The sequence below is a fragment of the Nothobranchius furzeri genome, chromosome 2 (genome assembly GCF_043380555.1).
Source record: "Nothobranchius furzeri strain GRZ-AD chromosome 2, NfurGRZ-RIMD1, whole genome shotgun sequence".
Classification (NCBI taxonomy): Eukaryota; Metazoa; Chordata; class Actinopteri; order Cyprinodontiformes; family Nothobranchiidae; genus Nothobranchius; species Nothobranchius furzeri.
In genome coordinates this window covers 82,010,174-82,030,727 of record NC_091742.1, presented here as the reverse complement: position 1 = coordinate 82,030,727, position 20,554 = coordinate 82,010,174, and the positions used below count along the sequence as shown (strand labels likewise).

General features: G+C 42.1%; 1 protein-coding gene and 14 non-coding genes across 17 annotated transcripts in view; 1 reads left to right on the top strand and 14 right to left on the bottom strand.

The window, feature by feature from the left end:
• Window positions 1-20,554, top strand: part of m1ap (meiosis 1 associated protein) — a 175,017-nt gene that overhangs the window by 38,518 nt on the left and 115,945 nt on the right. The window lies entirely within an intron of this gene.
• trnaa-ugc (transfer RNA alanine (anticodon UGC)) lies at window positions 649-720 on the bottom strand. The gene has a single exon. It is a non-coding gene; the product is annotated as a tRNA-Ala (tRNA).
• On the bottom strand, window positions 1,201-1,272 carry trnas-uga (transfer RNA serine (anticodon UGA)). The gene has a single exon. It is a non-coding gene; the product is annotated as a tRNA-Ala (tRNA).
• On the bottom strand, window positions 1,716-1,788 carry trnaa-ugc (transfer RNA alanine (anticodon UGC)). The gene has a single exon. It is a non-coding gene; the product is annotated as a tRNA-Ala (tRNA).
• On the bottom strand, window positions 2,243-2,314 carry trnaa-ugc (transfer RNA alanine (anticodon UGC)). Its single transcript has one exon. It is a non-coding gene; the product is annotated as a tRNA-Ala (tRNA).
• On the bottom strand, window positions 3,299-3,370 carry trnaa-cgc (transfer RNA alanine (anticodon CGC)). The gene has a single exon. It is a non-coding gene; the product is annotated as a tRNA-Ala (tRNA).
• Window positions 3,829-3,900, bottom strand: trnaa-ugc (transfer RNA alanine (anticodon UGC)). Its single transcript has one exon. It is a non-coding gene; the product is annotated as a tRNA-Ala (tRNA).
• trnaa-ugc (transfer RNA alanine (anticodon UGC)) lies at window positions 4,354-4,425 on the bottom strand. Its single transcript has one exon. It is a non-coding gene; the product is annotated as a tRNA-Ala (tRNA).
• Window positions 6,812-6,883, bottom strand: trnaa-ugc (transfer RNA alanine (anticodon UGC)). The gene has a single exon. It is a non-coding gene; the product is annotated as a tRNA-Ala (tRNA).
• On the bottom strand, window positions 9,284-9,355 carry trnaa-ugc (transfer RNA alanine (anticodon UGC)). Its single transcript has one exon. It is a non-coding gene; the product is annotated as a tRNA-Ala (tRNA).
• trnaa-cgc (transfer RNA alanine (anticodon CGC)) lies at window positions 17,490-17,561 on the bottom strand. Its single transcript has one exon. It is a non-coding gene; the product is annotated as a tRNA-Ala (tRNA).
• On the bottom strand, window positions 18,008-18,079 carry trnaa-ugc (transfer RNA alanine (anticodon UGC)). Its single transcript has one exon. It is a non-coding gene; the product is annotated as a tRNA-Ala (tRNA).
• trnaa-ugc (transfer RNA alanine (anticodon UGC)) lies at window positions 18,530-18,601 on the bottom strand. Its single transcript has one exon. It is a non-coding gene; the product is annotated as a tRNA-Ala (tRNA).
• trnaa-ugc (transfer RNA alanine (anticodon UGC)) lies at window positions 19,049-19,120 on the bottom strand. The gene has a single exon. It is a non-coding gene; the product is annotated as a tRNA-Ala (tRNA).
• Window positions 20,091-20,162, bottom strand: trnaa-ugc (transfer RNA alanine (anticodon UGC)). The gene has a single exon. It is a non-coding gene; the product is annotated as a tRNA-Ala (tRNA).

The window sequence follows — 20,554 nt, the reverse complement described above, 5'->3', positions numbered from 1 at the left end:
CCCCTCCTCGATCTGAGCTGCATCCTTTTATATCATTTCTGAGACTGCTCTAAACAATGCAAGAGTCACAAGTCATTCTCTCCTGACAGTTTAGGTCAAGGGGTCATCTACCAAATACACTTTTTTAGCTCTACATAAGACATTTAGTATCATTTCACTACATGCAGTATTCACATGAGGGCACAAAAGTTACATGCTGCACTCCTGGAATGAGAGCACAGGTCATAAATCTTCATATTGGTAGCAAATTGTAGATCTTCTTTCAGCATTCCTGAGAGCTCCTGGGTCCAGCTGGACCTCTCCTCACTCCATGCCATTCCTTCTTTTCCCGCCAGAGGTGGAGTTAGGGGCGGGCCCAGGGGTGTGTCCATGGGTGGATCTAGAGAAGACAGCTTGTCTTTTGACCCTTTGCCTAGTTCTGTCCTCACCAGCAAGTCCTGAACTCCTGTCCTCTTGACCCTTGTGTGACCCTTGTCCCTGACCACTGTTTCTAAGCCTTGACTGGTTGCTCGGGCTTGCAACAACGGGAGAGAGAGGAGCACTGATGTTAAGCAGATGCAAGGATCTTGTCAATTCAGTGTAGGTCATCACAGGGTAATGAACTGGATAATCAACTGTAAAGCAATTCCCCAAAGAGTAGAGATTGAATGGAGATGCTGGGGATTGAACCCAGGACCTCATACATGCAAAGCATGCGCTCTACCACTTAGCTACATCCCCTTTTTCCATAGGGATATCAAACTATGTAAAGGAATATTCTGTTATTTAACCTAGCAGTGCCCAATTCCACCACATCACAGTATGCTAAGAATCACTTTAATGATCCCATTTTCCCTCCGATTTTGGTTTTTAGAAACTATGAGCTTCTATGAACTATATGAAAAAATCTGTTATTGCAAAGTCACACTAAGGACCATTAGGATAGTGCAACCCCACACCTGCCACCTTACTCTTGAAATACATTGCTAGTGATTGAAAAAGTGAGTCACCTCCTGGGTGGAGTCTCTATTTCACTCACTTTCTGTTAGCAAAATATACCTAAAGCAGGTGTAGATTGGTTAAAGCAGGTGTAGATTGGTAACGAGAGAGGAGCACTGATGATAAGTAGATGCAAGGATATTGTCTCTTCAGTGTAGGTCATCACAGGGTAATCAGCTGGATAATGAACTGTAAAGGAATTCCCCAAAGAGTTAATTTGAATGGAGATGGTGGGGAATGAACCCAGGACCTCATACATGCAAAGCATGCGCTCTACCACTGAGCTACATCCCCTTTTTCCATAAGGAAATCAAACTACGTAGAGGAATATTCTATTTCACCTAGCACTGCCCAATTCCACCACATCACAGTACGCTAAGAATCACTTTAATGATCCCATTTTCCCTCCGATTTTGGTTTTTAGAAACTATGAGCTTCTATAAACTATTTGAAAAAGTCTGTTATTGCAATGTCACACCATTAGGATAGTGCATCCCCACACCTGCCACCTTACTCTTGAAATTCATTGCTAGTGATTTAAAAGGTGAGTCACCTCCTGGGCGGAGTCTCTATTTCACTCACTTTCTGCTAGCAAAATATACCTAGAGCAGGTGTAGTTTGGTAACAGGAGAGACAGGAGCACTGCCGATAATTAGATGCAAGGATCTTGTCTATTCAGTGTAGCTCATTACAGCTTCATCAACTGTAAAGGAATTTCCTGAAGAGTTGAGATCAATTGGAGATGCTGGGGAATTGAACCCAAGACCTCATACATGCAAAGCATGCGCTCTACCACTGAGCTACATCCCCTTTTTCCATAAGGATACCAAACTACGTAAAGGAATATTCTGTTATTTTATCTAGCATTGCCCAATTCCACCACATCACAGTATGCTAAGAATCACTTTAATGATCCCATTTTCCCTCCGATTTTGGTTTTTTAGAAACTATGAGCTTCTATGAACTATTTGAAAAAGTCTGTTATTGCAATGTTACACTAAGGACCATTAGGATAGTGCATCCCCACACCTGCCACCTTACTCTTGAAATAATTTGCTAGTGATAGAAAGGGTGAGTCATCTCCTGGGTGGAGTCTCTATTTCACTCACTTTCTGTTAGCAAAATGTACTTAAAGCAGTTGTAGATTGGTAACGGGAGAGAGAGGAGAACTGATGATAAGCAGATGCAAGGATCATGTCTATTCAGTTTAGCTCATCACAGGTTAATCAACTGTTAAGCTATTTCCTGAAGAGTTGAGATTGAATGGAGATGCTGGGCATTGAACCCAGGACCTCATACATGCAAAGCATGCGCTCTACTACTGAGCTGCATCCCCTTTTTCCATAAGGAAATCAATCTACGTAAAGGATTATTCTGTTATTTAACCTAGCACTGCCCAATTCCACCACATCACAGTACGTTAAGAATCACTTTAATGATCCCATTTTCCCTCCGATTTTGGTTTTTAGAAACTATGAGCTTCAATGAACTATTTGAAAAAGTCTGTTATTGCAATGTCACACCATTAGGATAGTGCATCCCCACACCTGCCACCTTACTCTTGAAATACATTGCTAGTTATTTAAAAGGTGAGTCACCTCCTGGGTGGAGTCTCTATTTCACTCACTTTCTGTTAGCGAAATGTACTTAAAGCAGGTGTATATTGGTAACAGGAGAGAGAGGAGCACTGATGATAATTAGGTGCAAGGATCTTGTCTATTCAGTGTAGGTCATCACAGGGTAATCAACTGGATAATCAACTGTAAAGCAAATCTTCAAAGAGTTGAGAATTGAATGGAGATGCTGGGGATTGAACCCAGGACCTCATACATGCAAAGCATGTGCTCTACCACTGAGCTACATCTTATTTTTCCATAGGGTAATCAAACTACTTGAAGGAATATTCTGTTATTTAACCTAGCACTGCCCAATTCCACCACATCACAGTATGCTAAGAATCACTTTAATGATCCCATTTTCCCTCCGATTTTGGTTTTTAGAAACTATGAGCTTCTATGAACTATTTGAAAAAGTCTGTTATTGCAATGTCACACTAAGGACCATTAGGATAGTGCATCCCCACACCTGCCACCTTACTCTTGAAATACATTGCTAGTGATTTAAAAGGTGAGTCACCTCCTGGGTGGAGTCTTTATTTCACTCACTTTCTGTTAGCGAAATGTACTTAAAGCAGGTGTAGATTGGTAACGGGAGAGAGAGGAGCACTGATGATATTTAGATGCAAGGATCTTGTCTATTCAGTGTAGGTCACCACAGCTTAATCAACTGTAAAGCAATTCCCCAAAGAGTTGAGATTGAATGTAGATGCTGTGGATTGAACCCAGGACCTCATACATGCAAAGCATGCGCTCTACCACTGAGCTACATCCCCTTTTTCCATTGGAAAATCAAACTACGTAAAGGAATATTCTGTTATTTAACCTAGCACTGCCCAATTCCACCACATCACAGTATGCTAAGAATCACTTTAATGATCCCATTTTCCCTCCGATTTTGGTTTTTAGAAACTATGAGCTTCAATGAACTATTTAAAAAAGTCTGTTATTGTAATGTCACACCATTAGGATAGTACATCCCCACACCTGCCACCTTACTCTTGAAATACATTGCTAGTTATTTAAAAGGTGAGTCCCCTCCTGGGTGGAGTCTCTATTTCACTCACTTTCTGTTAGCGAAATGTACTTAAAGAGGGTGTATATTGGTAACGGGAGAGAGAGGAGCACTGATGATAATTAGAAGCAAGGATCTTGTCTATTCAGTGTAGGTCATCACAGGGTAATCAACTGGATAATCAACTGTAAAGCAATTCTCCAAAGAGTTGAGATTGAATGGAGATGCTGGGGATTGAACCCAGGACCTCATACATGCAAAGCATGCTCTCTACCACTGAGCTACATCCCCTTTTTCCATTGGGAAATCAAACTACGTAAAGGAATATTCTGTTATTTAACCTAGCACTGCCCAATTCCACCACATCACAGTATGCTAAGAATCACTTTAATGATCCCATTTTCCCTCCGATTTTGGTTTTTAGAAACTATGAGCTTCTATGAACTATTTGAAAATGTCTGTTATTGCAATGTCACACTAAGGACCATTAGGATAGTGCATCCCCACACCTGCCACCTTACTCTTGAAATACATTGCTAGTGATTTAAAAGGTGAGTCATCTCCTGGGTCGAGTCTCTATTTCACTCACTTTCTGTTAGCGAAATGTACTTAAAGCAGGTGTATATTGGTAACGGGAGAGAGAGGAGCACTGATTATATTTAGATGCAAGGATCTTGTCTATTCAGTGTGGGTCATCACAGGGTAATCAACTGTAAAGCAATTCCCCAATGAGTTGAAATGGAATGGAGATACTGGGGATTGAACCCAGGACCTCATACATGCAAGGCATGCGCTCTACCACTGAGCTACATCCCCTTTTTCAATTGTAAATCAAACTACGTAATGGAATATTCTGTTATTTAACCTAGCACTGCCCAATTCCACCACATCATAGTATGCTAAGAATCACTTTAATGATCCCATTTTCCCTCCGATTTTGGTTTTTAGAAACTATGAGCTTCTATGAACTATTTGAAAAAGTCTGTTATTGCTGTAGCGTTGTGGTTTTATGCTCTTTTATGAAAGAGGAACCATGCTACTTATTAATTTGGAATATTAATTTTTAATAAATCAATAACCAAATTTTATATTGTTAAGAAGATTCAAAGGTTGTTTTCATCGATAAACTGACGATAATATCTGTGTGTCTGTGTTTCAGTTCAATGAGGAAACCAGTTTGACAATTAAAAGTTTTAATTCTTCAAATTAAACTAATGATTTTGAAAATTGACAAACAGGAAATAACAATCAACATTGGCAACTTGTGGGACAATCTTTAACAGTTGATATGCTGTTCTTGCTCAAATAGACCTTCTGTTGGTGAATGAAGATTGAGAGTAATAGGATGTGGTTATGGATGCGTGGGTGTGCAAAGTGTCGTGAGAATTGAACATGAGGTGAGATGAATGCGTGTGTGCATCTGATTTTGCTTCAGGAAGAAACAGGTGTCTGAGTGAAAAGTGATGGTTTGAATAAACTTAGGTTTAGTTGGAAAAGATGCATCAAAACGCTATCTGTCGTGTTTTGCCTCACCGAAAATCGGACCCTCTGTTGGACCCGGGACGTCACCTTAGGATGGTGTTTCATCCAGGGCACCTTGGCTTGCAAAGAAGACAAAGATGCGCCGCGAACCGGTCCAGAGTTGCCCTCGGTACACGTTGATGGTAAAGCGTTTTGTCGATGCGCTTTATTAAGTTAAGTTCACTCAGAAATCAAAAGACTCGGTAATGAGTCTGCGTTAGAAGTTGCGATTCAGCTATTCTGCCTGGCTTGGCAGAAACAGCGTGAGAGGGGGGGGGGGGGGGGGGGATTGAGCCAATGGGCTCTGTGCCCCCGTTAGCGGTTGTTCACACGTCCTCTCTCTTTCGTTGTCAAGCACGAACTGAAATCATAAGACTGAAACTTACCAAAAACCTTTCTCTTCTCAAAGCAAACGTGTGCGTCAGCAAATGTGTTTTGGAGTTTACTGTGAGCAGATGTGTGTGGGTGTGTGTGAATGTTTGTGTGCTTGAGTGTGTGTGAAGGTCAGCAACAAACATCCTCAACATTATTTAAGAATGGCTTCATTAATCCATTATAATTACCCAAAGCATAAGAATCGTTCATTTGATTAAACACATTTATAATGAGCAAATTGATGATTAAACTTTTAACATTCAAAACAAGAAAAGGAAGTTTAAACTTTCTGTTTTGACTTGTTATGACTACTTGTCCATGAGAACTCCTTCTTCTGGTACCGCAGGTGGCAGATGTTATGGTTTCCTCCCAGACTCGCTGGCGTTCAGGTCTTAATCTGTGGGTGAAAGTTCTCAATGACCCAGCTTTGACCCAGCTGAGTCCAGCACCACCTTTGTGACAGAAAAACCCATATTTCCTCACGTTACATTGCAATGTCACACTAAGGACCATTAGGATAGTGCATCCCCACACCTGCCACCTTACTCTTGAAATACATTGCTAGTGATTTAAAAGGTGAGTCACCTCCTGGGTGGAGTCTCTATTTCACTCACTTTCTGTTAGCAAAATATAGCAAAAGCAGGTGTAGATTGGTAACGGGAGAGAGAGGAGCACTGATGATAAGTAGATGCAAGGATGTTCTCTATTCAGTGTAGTTCATCACAGGGTAATCAACTGTAAAGCAATTTCCTGAAGAATTGAGATCAATTGGAGATGCTGGCGATTGAACCCAGGACCTCATACATGCGAAGCATGCGCTCTACCACTGCGCTGCATCCCCTTTTTCGATAATGATACCAAACTACGTAAAGGAATATTCTGTTATTTAACCTAGCAGTGCCCAATTCCACCACATCACAGTATGCTAAGAATCACTTTAATGATCCCATTTTCCCTCCGATTTTGGTTTTTAGAAACTATGAGCTTCTATGAACTATTTGAAAAAGTCTGTTATTGCAATGTCACACTAAGGACCATTAGGATAGTGCATCCCCACACCTGCCACCTTACTCTTGAAATACATTGCTAGTGATTTAAAAGGTGAGTCACCTCCTGGATGGAGTCTCTATTTCACTCACTTTCTGTTAGCAAAATGTACTTAAAGCAAGTGTAGATTGGTAACGGGAGAGAGAGGCGCAATGATGATAAGCAGATGCAAGGATATTGTCAATTCATTGTAGGTCATCACAGGGTAATAAACTGGATAATCAACTGTAAAGCAATTCCTCAAAGAGTTTAGATCAAATGGAGATGCTGGGGATTGAACCCAGGACCTCATACATGCAAAGCATGCGCTCTACCACTGAGCTACATCCCCTTTTTCCATTGGGATATCAAAGTACGTAAAGGAATATTCTGTTATTTAACCTAGCACTGCCCAATTCCACCACATCACAGTATGCTAAGAATCACTTTAATGATCCCATTTTCCCTCCGATTTTGGTTTTTAGAAACTATGAGCTTCTATGAACTATTTGAAAAAGTCTGTTATTGCTGTAGCGTTGTGGTTTTATGCTCTTTTATGAAAGAGGAACCATGCTACGTATTAATTGGGAATATTAATTTTTAATAAATCAATAACCAAATTTTATATTGTTAAGAAGACTCAAAGGTTGTTTTCATCAATAAACTGATGATAATATCTGTGTGTCTGTGTTTCAGTTCAATGAGGAAACCAGTTTGACAATTAAAAGTTTTAATTCTTCAAATTAAACTAATGATTTTGAAAATTGACAAACAGGAAATAACAATCAACATTGGCAACTTGTGGGACAATCTTTAACAGTTGATATGCTGTTCTTGCTCAAATAGACCTTCTGTTGGTGAATGAAGATTGAGAGTAATAGGATGTGGTTATGGATGCGTGGGTGTGCAAAGTGTCGTGAGAATTGAACATGAGGTGAGATGAATGCGTGTGTGCATCTGATTTTGCTTTAGGAAGAAACAGGTGTCTGAGTGAAAAGTGATGGTTTGAATAAACTTAGGTTTAGTTGGAAAAGATGCATCAAAACGCTATCTGTCGTGTTTTGCCTCACTGAAAATCGGACCCTCTGTTGGACCCGGGACGTCACCTTAGGATGGTGTTTCATCCAGGGCACCTTGGCTGGCAAAGAAGACAAAGATGTGCCGCGAACCGGTCCAGAGTTGCCCTCGGTACACGTTGATGGTAAAGCGTTTTGTCGATGCGCTTTATTAAGTTAAGTTCACTCAGAAATCAAAAGACTCGGTAAGGAGTCTGCGTTAGAAGTTGAGATTCAGCTATTCTGCCTGGCTTGGCAGAAACAGCGTGAGAGAGGGTGGGGGGGTGGGGGGGTGGGTGGGGGGATTGAGCCAATGGGCTCCTTGCCCCCGTTAGCGGTTGTTCACACGTCCTCTCTCTTTGGTTGTCAAGCACGAACTGAAATCATAAGACTGAAACTTACCAAAAACCTTTCTCTTCTCAAAGCAAACGTGTGCGTCAGCAAATGTGTTTTGGAGTTTACTGTGAGCAGATGTGTGTGGGTGTGTGTGAATGTTTGTGTGCTTGAGTGTGTGTGAAGGTCAGCAACAAACATCCTCAACATTATTTAAGAATGGCTTCATTAATCCATTATAATTACCCAAAGCATAAGAATCGTTCATTTGATTAAACACATTTATAATGAGCAAATTGATGATTAAACTTTTAACATTCAAAACAAGAAAAGGAAGTTTAAACTTTCTGTTTTGACTTGTTATGACTACTTGTCCATGAGAACTCCTTCTTCTGGTACCGCAGGTGGCAGATGTTATGGTTTCCTCCCAGACTCGCTGGCGTTCAGGTCTTAATCTGTGGGTGAAAGTTCTCAATGACCCAGCTTTGACCCAGCTGAGTCCAGCACCACCTTTGTGACAGAAAAACCCATATTTCCTCACGTTACATTGCAATGTCACACTAAGGACCATTAGGATAGTGCATCCCCACACCTGCCACCTTACTCTTGAAATACATTGCTAGTGATTTAAAAGGTGAGTCACCTCCTGGGTGGAGTCTCTATTTCACTCACTTTCTGTTAGCAAAATATAGCAAAAGCAGGTGTAGATTGGTAACGGGAGAGAGAGGAGCACTGATGATAAGTAAATGCAAGGATGTTCTCTATTCAGTGTAGTTCATCACAGGGTAATCAACTGTAAAGCAATTTCCTGAAGAATTGAGATCAACTGGAGATGCTGGGGATTGAACCCAGGACCTCATACATGAGAAGCATGTGCTCTACCACTGCGCTGCATCCCGTTTTTCCATAATGATACCAAACTACGTAAAGGAATATTCTGTTATTTAACCTAGCAGTGCCTAATTCCACCACATCACAGTATGCTAAGAATCACTTTAATGATCCCATTTTCCCTCCGATTTTGGTTTTTAGAAACTATGAGCTTCTATGAACTATTTGAAAAAGTCTGTTATTGCAATGTCACACTAAGGACCATTAGGATAGTGCATCCCCACACCTGCCACCTTACTCTTGAAATACATTGCTAGTGATTTAAAAGGTGAGTCACCTCCTGGATGGAGTCTCTATTTCACTCACTTTCTGTTAGCAAAATGTACTTAAAGCAGGTGTAGATTGGTAACGGGAGAGAGAGGAGCAATGATGATAAGCAGATGCAAGGATATTGTCAATTCAGTGTAGGTCATCACAGGGTAATAAACTGGATAATCAACTGTAAAGCAATTCCCCAAAGAGTTTAGATCAAATGGAGATGCTGGGGATTGAACCCAGGACCTCATACATGCAAAGCATGCGCTCTACCACTGAGCTACATCCCCTTTTTCCATTGGGAAGGGAAACTACGTAAAGGAATATTCTGTTATTTAACCTAGCACTGCCCAATTCCACCACATCACAGTATGCTAAGAATCACTTTAATGATCCCATTTTCCCTCCGATTTTGGTTTTTAGAAACTATGAGCTTCTATGAACTATTTGAAAAAGTCTGTTATTGCTGTAGCGTTGTGGTTTTATGCTCTTTTATGAAAGAGGAACCATGCTACGTATTAATTGGGAATATTAATTTTTAATAAATCAATAACCAAATTTTATATTGTTAAGAAGACTCAAAGGTTGTTTTCATCAATAAACTGATGATAATATCTGTGTGTCTGTGTTTCAGTTCAATGAGGAAACCAGTTTGACAATTAAAAGTTTTAATTCTTCAAATTAAACTAATGATTTTGAAAATTGACAAACAGGAAATAACAATCAACATTGGCAACTTGTGGGACAATCTTTAACAGTTGATATGCTGTTCTTGCTCAAATAGGCCTTCTGTTGGTGAATGAAGATTGAGAGTAATAGGATGTGGTTATGGATGCGTGGGTGTGCAAAGTGTCGTGAGAATTGAACATGAGGTGAGATGAATGCGTGTGTGCATCTGATTTTGCTTCAGGAAGAAACAGGTGTCTGAGTGAAAAGTGATGGTTTGAATAAACTTAGGTTTAGTTGGAAAAGATGCATCAAAACGCTATCTGTCGTGTTTTGCCTCACTGAAAATCGGACCCTCTGTTGGACCCGGGACGTCACCTTAGGATGGTGTTTCATCCAGGGCACCTTGGCTGGCAAAGAAGACAAAGATGCGCCGCGAACCGGTCCAGAGTTGCCCTCGGTACACGTTGATGGTAAAGTGTTTTGTCGATGCGCTTTATTAAGTTAAGTTCACTCAGAAATCAAAAGACTCGGTAATGAGTCTGCGTTAAAAGTTGAGATTCAGCTATTCTGCCTGGCTTGGCAGAAACAGCATGAGAGAGGGGGGGGGGGGGGGGGGGGGGGTTTGAGCCAATGGGCTCTGTGCCCCCGTTAGCGGTTGTTCACACGTCCTCTCTCTTTGGTTGTCAAGCACGAACTGAAATCATGAGACTGAAACTTACCAAAAACCTTTCTCTTCTCAAAGCAAACGTGTGCGTCAGCAAATGTGTTTTGGAGTTTACTGTGAGCAGATGTGTGTGGGTGTGTGTGAATGTTTGTGTGCTTGAGTGTGTGTGAAGGTCAGCAACAAACATCCTCAACATTATTTAAGAATGGCTTCATTAATCCATTATAATTACCCAAAGCATAAGAATCGTTCATTTGATTAAACACATTTATAATGAGCAAATTGATGATTAAACTTTTAACATTCAAAACAAGAAAAGGAAGTTTAAACTTTATGTTTTGACTTGTTATGACTACTTGTCCATGAGAACTCCTTCTTCTGGTACCGCAGGTGGCAGATGTTATGGTTTCCTCCCAGACTCGCTGGCGTTCAGGTCTTAATCTGTGGGTGAAAGTTCTCAATGACCCAGCTTTGACCCAGCTGAGTCCAGCACCACCTTTGTGACAGAAAAAACCCATATTTCCTCACGTTACATTCCCCCCTTTTGTGACGACATGGTGGTCAAGCAGAGGCCACCTGACGTCACAACCTCAATAACGTGATGTACTCGTGAAGGTAGACATCCCAGATGAAGGCAGGAGCGATGAAGCGTCCCCACAGGTCTCGTGTAGAAGGGAGTATATCCTGATCAGATGATTAAGGCCAAAACTGTTGCAATCATTGTAAAGTAATCCACTTAGGAAATCTTGAAAGCAGAGCTATGCCAATAGCAGTTAATTTCATCAGCAATAATGCAAAGGTATTCAAAGGATAAGCAGCTCGTGTGTCACACGGAGCTGGGCAGGTGACGTATTCCTCAGGCGTAGTCCAGGCGAAGTCCAGCGCAGACCTCGACCCATCTCGAACCACGACCGAAGCCCCATGCGACAGGAAACCAGTTGAAGGATGGTGAAGACGACCCCTCTGATGGGATGTAGTCCATACGAGCTCGGAGAAGGAGACAAAGTGAGACAGCCCACACGATAGATAGCATTTGATGCAAATCAAAGAAATCAATCAAAACCTATCTATGGGTACCTCTGGGAAAATGTGGATGTCTTTTGTGAATTATCTAAAGAAGAAATGTTCTGCACCCTGTTCTACATGTCATGTAAAAACGTGATGCAGAGAAAACACAAATAAAAGAAAGTAAATCCTAACTGATATGTGAAACTCAGCAGGCTGAATTAAGTAAAGGCATATATATAAAAGAAATAATCATGAAAATGAAGGGCAAATTGGCTTGTGGCCCTTTAAGGGAAATAGTAACAAAATAAAATTAAATTTGTAATCAAATATAATCATGCTACACAAAGCACTAATAAAAAGATAGAGATGTAAATCAATTCTAAAAATGTAAATCAGTAGGTTAGTAATCCCTAAAAATGTGAGTTAGTAGCAGGTGTCCTGGCTGGAGGCAGGCAACCTGAAAAAAAAAACCAAAGGATATCACATTTGTTAAAAATTCATCCCACAAACGAGAGAATTTGTAACGGTCCACCAGTTAGTGGAAAATAATCCGGTCAGAGTAGAGTTGGTCAGAATAGAGTTTTGAATCTGGTATTGCGGACCCACAGAGACACGAGTTTGGACGTATCTGTGGGAGCAGGCTCATAAGCGATTTGGTTATCAAACTGTTTGTATCTTGTGTTACGAACCCACAGGGAAACTTGTTTGAATTTACCTGAGGGTTCCGTCCGGAACTCGAGTGAAGCTGATGGTATAACTGTTAGATCAGAACCTGATTTTACCTGCTCAAAGTTGGGTTGCAGCTTTACGGAGGCAACTTTGTTGTGATCAGAAATAGTAGTGAACTGGAAATGCGAAAATGATGCTCGCAAAGCAGGAGGAGGCTCCCCACCCCCCTTTTGTTTCTCAAACTTATGCCGTGTCTGTGAGACAGGGGAAGCATAGCAAAGAACAGTTCTTAAGCTCTTAAAAGCCCTACTACCAAGAAGATGCACATTGTCACCTGGATCGCGCTGAAAGAGTAGGTGTTCAGATGTCCAAAGACCTGGAGGTGTTGGACTTTGAGGCTCTGAAAAGGAGTGATCCAAGGATGGTCGTGTCACGGGTGTCAAAGCAAACCTAGCCATGTTTAGAATCAGATACAGACATGACGCAATTGAAAGGAACATGTTCTGTCCTGAAAACTGAAGCCAAGAATACTTTATTCCCAAGAATGATGGAGGTTCCCACACAGAATCAGAAAAACCCGGTTTAACCAGAGTAGTTACAGACTGACTAGAACTCCGCCCCGTAGAAGGTGCAGCACCTAATTCCGGGTCGGAGGTCAATGTTGTCAGCTGAATTGGTGGAAGGTCAGTGTCGATTTCTGCAATGACCCGCCCGCTCGGAGGAGGGGTTCCCCCGAACAGCCTGAAGTCCGCAACGGAAAACTCAGTGCCACTCAGCACCCCCCCCCCCCCCCTTGTCAGGCGGAGCCCCGAGCAGAGCATCACTGCACGCACCTACTGCTCGCGGGCTGGGTGGCCATCCCGTGCCCGTGAGAGAGGTGATCGCAGCAACCACCGAGCCTCCTTCAATATCGCCACTGACCACAGGACTGCTGGAAACCGCAGGTTTTCCTGCGCCGTCGTGGTCACCTGAAAGAGAAATCACAGGAAATAGAGCACAGAGGCCAGAGACAAAGTCACACCCCTGTGAAAGGAGAAAAGAATTGGCCACCGTATTAGCAGAGGTCACAAACTGAGAAATGACAAGGTCATTCACAGAAAGGTCAAGATGTCCGGGCACAAACCCTGCAAATGGTAAGGTTGCTCCGTCCGGAGACCACAAGTGTTTTACGGCGGCTGACGTTTCCATCACGCCCCGATAAACAAGCCGGTTTGTGCATGAGGCAGACTGATGAGTAAAACAGACCTCTGACTGAAGCGGTGGATCACAGCCTGAAGATTTCACACCCATGCTGGAGAGATGGTCAGCCTTTAACATGGATGACAGAGAAGAAGCATCAGGAACCAAAGGGTTAAGCACAACCTGTTTGTCAGAGAGGTTAACCATAGGCTCAAGAGATTTATTCAGCTTAAAAGCAGCAGAGAAAGTGTTGTTTATTTCAAACCTTGATATCGATGGTGGGTTTTTGACCCCCTGGAAGAAATAAAGGCAAAGAAAAAGCGTTATGACTGTAAACAGCATGTTGTTTGAATTCACGTCATGAAGTGCAGACCAGAACCACCTCCGACCCCGAGCAGCTGGCACCGAACCGTGCCACTAGTCCCCACCGTGCCCGACCGGCGGCACCCGCCTAATGCGGGCCCGTTCGGGCGGGCGGAGGGACCAGCGAGCCCGGCCGGTAAACAGACTCCTGCGTCTTGGCATGTTCTGGAAGCAGAACGTCAGAGAACCTTACATCAGGTGTAACTGTGCAAGAAAGATTTTGTCGTGTCTCGTCCATCCCTCTTTAAGTTCAGAGCAACTCGCGTTTTTACCTTCTGAGTCGACGTAAAACTCCGGGCAAATTCCTCAATTTATCTCACAAACAAGGACTGTCCGTAGCGTAACTTAACTTTATGACACAGGGTAAAACAAGGAGCTGTTGATAGAGAAATGAATGCACACAACGTCACAAGATGGAAGAAAAAGTCATGGATCCGAGCGATGGAGGCTGTGAAAGCCGACCCGTACAGCGGTCCAAAACAAAAATAAAAAAATAATAAACCCTACGCTGCCGTGTTGGTATCAGACGGACAAACGTAGCAAAATGTAGATTCTACACACCGAAGTGATTTACAAGAATCACCGCCAATGCGGGTTTTGTGAGGACACAGACTTACTGTGTCAGAAATGGTTCGACAATTTAATGGGACGCGTTCCCTTTTGTCCAACTGTGGCTTGCTAGCTTAGCTCTCCGGCTAGGTCTAGCTTTCCGTCTGTAGCGACCAGACTTAAATTTTCCCGATTAACAAGCAGGCATCTCGCTCCGCTCTGTTAAAACGAACTCTAAAGCGTACGCAATCTGGATGCAGTAACGCGCAACGGCCATAACCCAACTTACGGCGTTTACCTAGCAAGTTAAGCTACGGTAGGTGCCTACGAGCATTCCGGTTAGATTCGGCTTCGAACAGTCGCCTAGGTAATGGAAATATCTTCCACAATAGCTCGCCCACAGTGTCAACACACTGAGACGAAGGTGTCCGAGAATTCAGAGAATTTAGTCTTAATTTCAGGATTGAAGTTAAGGTGCTCACGGTAGCTCATCCAGCAAGTTTCAGAGCGGAAATGTAGCTTTCCGACCTGAAGAGATTAGAGGCGCAGCGGCGCGTCAAAATGGACAGAATTTAGTCAAAAGCACAACTCACACGTTCGCTCCGAAGGCGAAGATGGGATAAATCAAAGTACTGTCTGTAATTTGCGGACAATTCGAGATCGGAGATCTTCCACCGTCAAGTTTCCACCAGGACGTCTCCCGGAAGAGTGACTTCAGCGGAATAATTTCCGGTTTTTTTCAAAATAAGACATCAAAGTGAAACACAGAGAAAAGGCTAAAATCGTGAAAAATCAGCTTGTAGATGTTTGAAATCAGATATATCGCAGATATAGAAGTCTTGATACGCTCGCCATTAATGTAGCGTTGTGGTTTTATGCTCTTTTATGAAAGAGGAACCATGCTACGTATTAATTGGGAATATTAATTTTTAATGAATCAATAACCAAATTTTATATTGTTAAGAAGACTCAAAGGTTGTTTTCATCGATAAACTGACGATACTATCTGTGTGTCTGTGTTTCAGTTCAATGAGGAAACCAGTTTGACAATTAAAAGTTTTAATTCTTCAAATTAAACTAATGATTTTGAAAATTGACAAACAGGAAATAACAATCAACATTGGCAACTTGTGGGACAATCTTTAACAGTTGATATGCTGTTCTTGCTCAAATAGACCTTCTGTTGGTGAATGAAGATTGAGAGTAATAGGATGTGGTTATGGATGCATGGGTGTGCAAAGTGTCGTGAGAATTGAACATGAGGTGAGATGAATGCGTGTGTGCATCTGATTTTGTTTATGTTATGTTTATGTTCATGTGCTTAGCAGACACTTTTACCCAAAGCGACTTACAATTTTGTTTTATTTTTTTATTTTTTTTAACCTATAGGGCATGTTGTGATCTGTGGGGGAAACCGGAGTACCCAGAGAAAACCCACGCATGCATGGGGAGAACACGCAAATCCACGCAGAAAGGCGAGTTTTAAACCTGCGACCTTCGTGCTGCGAGGCAACAGTGCTAACCACTGCGCCACCATGCAGCAGATTTTGCTTCAGGAAGAAACAGGTGTCTGAGTGAAAAGTGATGGTTTGAATAAACTTAGGTTTAGTTGGAAAAGATGCATCAAAACGCTATCTGTCGTGTTTTGCCTTACCGAAAATCGGACCCTCTGTTGGACCCGGGACGTCACCTTAGGATGGTGTTTCATCCAGGGCACCTTGGCTGGCAAAGAAGACAAAGATGCGCCGCGAACCGGTCCAGAGTTGCCCTCGGTACACGTTGATGGTAAAGCGTTTTGTCGATGCGCTTTATTAAGTTAAGTTCACTCAGAAATCAAAAGACTCGGTAATGAGTCTGCGTTAGAAGTAGCGATTCAGCTATTCTGCCTGGCTTGGCAGAAACAGCGTGAGAGAGGGGGGGGGGGGGGGGGGGGGGGGGGGGGGGGGGGGGGGGAATTGAGCTAATGGGCTCCGTGCCCCCGTTAGCGGTTGTTCACACGTCGTCTCTCTTTCGTTGTCAAGCACGAACTGAAATCATAAGACTGAAACTTACCAAAAACCTTTCTCTTCTCAAAGCAAACGTGTGCATCAGCAAATGTGTTTTGGAGTTTACTGTGAGCAGATGTGTGTGGGTGTGTGTGAATGTTTGTGTGCTTGAGTGTGTGTGAAGGTCAGCAACAAACATCCTCAACATTATTTAAGAATGGCTTCATTAATCCATTATAATTACCCAAAGCATAAGAATCGTTCATTTGATTAAACACATTTATAATGAGCAAATTGATGATTAAACTTTTAACATTCAAAACAAGAAAAGGAAGTTTAAACTTTCTGTTTTGACTTGTTATGACTACTTGTCCATGAGAACTCCTTCTTCTGGTACCGCAGGTGGCAGATGTTATGGTTTCCTCCCAGACTCGCTGGCGTTCAGGTCTTAATCTGTGGGTGAAAGTTCTCAATGACCCAGCTTTGACCCAGCTGAGTCCAGCACCACCTTTGTGACAGAAAAACCCATATTTCCTCACGTTACATTGCAATGTCACACTAAGGACCATTAGGATAGTGCATCCCCACACCTGCCACCTTACTCTTGAAATACATTGCTAGTAATTTAAAAGGTGATTCACCTCCTGGGTGGAGTCTCTATTTCACTCACTTTCTGTTAGCAAAATAAGGTGTACATTGGTAACAGGAGAGAGAGGAGAACTGATGATAAGTAGATGCAAGGATGTTCTCTATTCAGTGTAGTTCATCACAGGGTAATCAACTGTAAAGCAATTTCCTGAAGAATTGAGATCAATTGGAGATGCTGGCGATTGAACCCAGGACCTCATACATGCGAAGCATGCGCTCTACCACTGCGCTGCATCCCCTTTTTCGATAATGATACCAAACTACGTAAAGGAATATTCTGTTATTTAACCTAGCAGTGCCCAATTCCACCACATCACAGTATGCTAAGAATCACTTTAATGATCCCATTTTCCCTCCGATTTTGGTTTTTAGAAACTATGAGCTTCTATGAACTATTTGAAAAAGTCTGTTATTGCAATAACACACTAAGGACCATTAGGATAGTGCATCCCCACACCTGCCACCTTACTCTTGAAATACATTGCTAGTGATTTAAAGGGTGAGTTATCTCCTGGGTGGAGTCTCTATTTCATTCACTTTCAGCTAGCAAAATATACCTAAAGAAGGTGTAGATTAGTATTGGGAGAGAGGAGCACTGATGATAATTAGATGCAAGGATCTTGTCTATTCTGTTTACCTCATCACAGGTTAATCAACTGTAAAGATATTTCCTGAAGTGTTGAGATTGAATGGAGATGCTGGGGATTGAACCCAGGACCTCATACATGCGAAGCATGCGCTCTACCACTGAGCTACATCCCCTTTTCCCTTAAGGAAATCAAACTACGTAAAGGAATATTCTGTTATTCAACCTAGCACTGCCCAATTCCACCACATCGCAGTACGCTAAGAATCACTTTAATGATCCCATTTTCCCTCCGATTTTGGTTTTTAGAAACTATGAGCTCCTATGAACTATTTGAAAAAGTCTGTTATTGCAATGTCACACCATTAGGATAGTGCACCCCCACACCTGCCACCTTACTCTTGAAATACATTGCTAGTGATTTAAAAGGTGAGTCACCTCCTGGGTGGAGTCTCTATTTCACTCACTTTCTGCTAGCAAAATATACCTAAAGCAGGTGTAGATTGGTAACGGGAGAGACAGGAGCACTGCCGATAAGTAGATGCATTGATCTTGTCTATTCAGTGTAGCTCATCACAGGGTAATCAACTGTAAAGCAATTTCCTGAAGAATTGAAATCAATTGGAGATGCTGGGGATTGAACCCAGGACCTCATACATGCGAAGCATGCGCTCTACCACTGAGCTACATCCCCTTTTCCCTTAAGGAAATCAAACTACGTAAAGGAATATTCTGTTATTCAACCTAGCAGTGCCCAATTCCACCACATCACAGTATGCTAAGAATCACTTTAATGATCCCATTTTCCCTCCGATTTTGGTTTTTAGAAACTATGAGCTTCCTTGAACTATTTGAAAAAGTCTGTTATTGCAATGTCGCACTAAGGACCATTAGGATAGTGCATCCCCACACCTGCCACCTTACTCTTGAAATACATTGCTAGTGATTTAAAGGGTGAGTCATCTCCTGGGTGGAGTCTCTATTTCACTCACTTTCTGCTAGCAGAATATACCTAAAGAAGGTGTAGATTAGTGTCCGGAGAGTGGAGCACTGATGATAATTAGATGCAAGGATCTTGTCTATTCAGTGTAGCTCATCACAGATTAATCAACTGTAAAGCTATTCCCCAAAGAGTTAATTTGAATGGAGATGCTGGGGATTGAACCCAGGACCTCATACATGCAAAGCATGTGCTCTACCACTGAGCTACATCCCCTTTTTCCTTAAGGAAGTCAAACTACGTAAAGGAATAGTCTATTTCACCTAGCACTGCCCAATTCCAACACATCACAGTACGCTAAGAATCACTTTAATGATCCCATTTTCCCTCCGATTTTGGTTTTTAGAAACTATGAGCTTCTATGAACTATTTGAAAAAGTCTGTTATTGCAATGTCGCACTAAGGACCATTAGGATAGTGCATCCCCACACCTGCCACCTTACTCTTGAAATACATTGCTAGTGATTTAAAGGGTGAGTCATCTCCTGGGTGGAGTCTCTATTTCACTCACTTTCTGCTAGCAAAATATACCTAAAGAAGGTGTAGATTAGTGTCCAGAGAGTGGAGCACTGATGATAATTAGATGCAAGGATCTTGTCTATTCAGTGTAGCTCATCACAGATTAATCAACTGTAAAGCTATTCCCCAAAGAGTTAAAATTTATGGAGATGCTGGGGATTGAACCCAGGACCTCATACATGCAAAGCATGCGCTCTACCACGGACCTACATCCCCTTTTTCCTTAAGGAAGTCAAACTACGTAAAAGAATAGTCTATTTCACCTAGCACTGCCCAATTCAACCACATCACAGTACGCTAAGAATCACTTTAATGATCCCATTTTCCCTCCGATTTTGGTTTTTAGAAACTATGAGCTTCTATGAACTATTTGAAAAAGTCTGTTATTGCAATGTCGCACTAAGGACCATTAGGATAGTGCATCCCCACACCTGCCACCTTACTCTTGAAATACATTGCTAGTGATTTAAAAGGTGAGTCACCTCCTGGGTGGAGTCTCTATTTCACTCACTTTCTGCTAGCAAAATATACCTATAGCAGGTGTAGATTGGTAACGGGAGAGAGAGGAGCACTGATGATAATTAGTTGCAAGGATCTTGTCTATTCAGTGTAGCTCATCACAGCTTAATCAACTGTAAACCAATTTCCTGAAGAGTTTAGATCATTTGGAAATGCTGGGGATCGTACCCAGGACCTCTAAAATGCGAAACATGCGCTCTACCACTGAGCTACATCCCCTTTTTCCATAAGGATATCAAACTACGTAAAGCAATATTCTGTTATTTAACCTAGCAGTGCCCAATTCCACCACATCACAGTATGCTAAGAATCACTTTAATGATCCCATTTTCCCTCCGATTTTGGTTTTTAGAAACTATGAGCTTCTTTGAACTATTTGAAAAAGTCTGTTATTGCAATGTCGCACTAAGGACCATTAGGATAGTGCATCCCCACACCTGCCACCTTACTCTTGAAATACATTGCTAGTGATTTAAAGGGTGAGTCATCTCCTGGGTGGAGTCTATTTCACTCACTTTCAGCTAGCAAAATATACCTAAAGAAGGTGTAGATTAGTGTCCGGAGAGAGGAGCACTGATGATCATTAGATGCAAGGATCTTGTCTATTCAGTGTAGCTCATCACAGATTAATCAACTGTAAAGCTATTCCCCAAAGAGTTAATTTGAATTGAGATGCTGGGGATTGAACCCAGGACCTCATACATGCAAAGCATGCGCTCTACCACTGAGGTACATCCCCTTTTTCCTAAAGGAAGTCAAACTACGTAAAGAAATAGTCTATTTCACCTAGCACTGCCCAATTCCACCACATCACAGTACGCTAAGAATCACTTTAATGATGCCATTTTCCCTCCGATTTTGGTTTTTAGAAACTATGAGCTTCTATGAACTATTTGAAAAAGTCTGTTATTGCAATGTCACACCATTAGGATAGTGCATCCCCACACCTGCCACCTTACTCTTGAAATACATTGCTAGTGATTTAAAAGGTGAGTCACCTCCTGGGTGGAGTCTCTATTTCACTCACTTTCTGCTAGCAAAATATACCTAAAGCAGGTGTAGATTGGTAACGGGAGAGACAGGAGCACTGCCGATAAGTAGATGCAAGGATCTTGTCTATTCAGTGTAGCT